We start from the raw sequence: 398 nt of genomic DNA, 5'->3' as shown, positions 1-398 counted from the left end.
AAAATTTTCGAAAATTTTGCAAATTTAAGGCCTGGGAGTTGAAATTTCGGTTTGTTTACAAACATTGGTCTGTTTATTTACATTTTTCAATGTTTATTTACATTCTGGGTTTGTTTATTTACATTTTCAATGTTTATTTACAAAAATTTTCGAAAATTTTGCAAATTTAAGGCCTGGGAGTTGAAATTTCGGTTTGTTTACAAACATTGGTCTGTTTATTTACATTTTTCAATGTTTATTTACATTCTGGGTTTGTTTATTTACATTTCCAATGTTTGTTTACATTCTGGGTATGTTTATTTACATTTTCGAAAATTTTCGAAAATTATTTGTAAAATACTTACCTTTACTTACCTTTACTTACCTTTTATTTTATTACTTACCTTTCTCTCAGCTAC

The sequence above is a fragment of the Apis dorsata genome, unplaced genomic scaffold (assembly GCF_000469605.1).
Source record: "Apis dorsata unplaced genomic scaffold, Apis dorsata 1.3 scaffold_163, whole genome shotgun sequence".
NCBI lineage: Eukaryota > Metazoa > Arthropoda > Insecta > Hymenoptera > Apidae > Apis > Apis dorsata.
Note: the sequence above shows the minus strand (reverse complement) of the source record.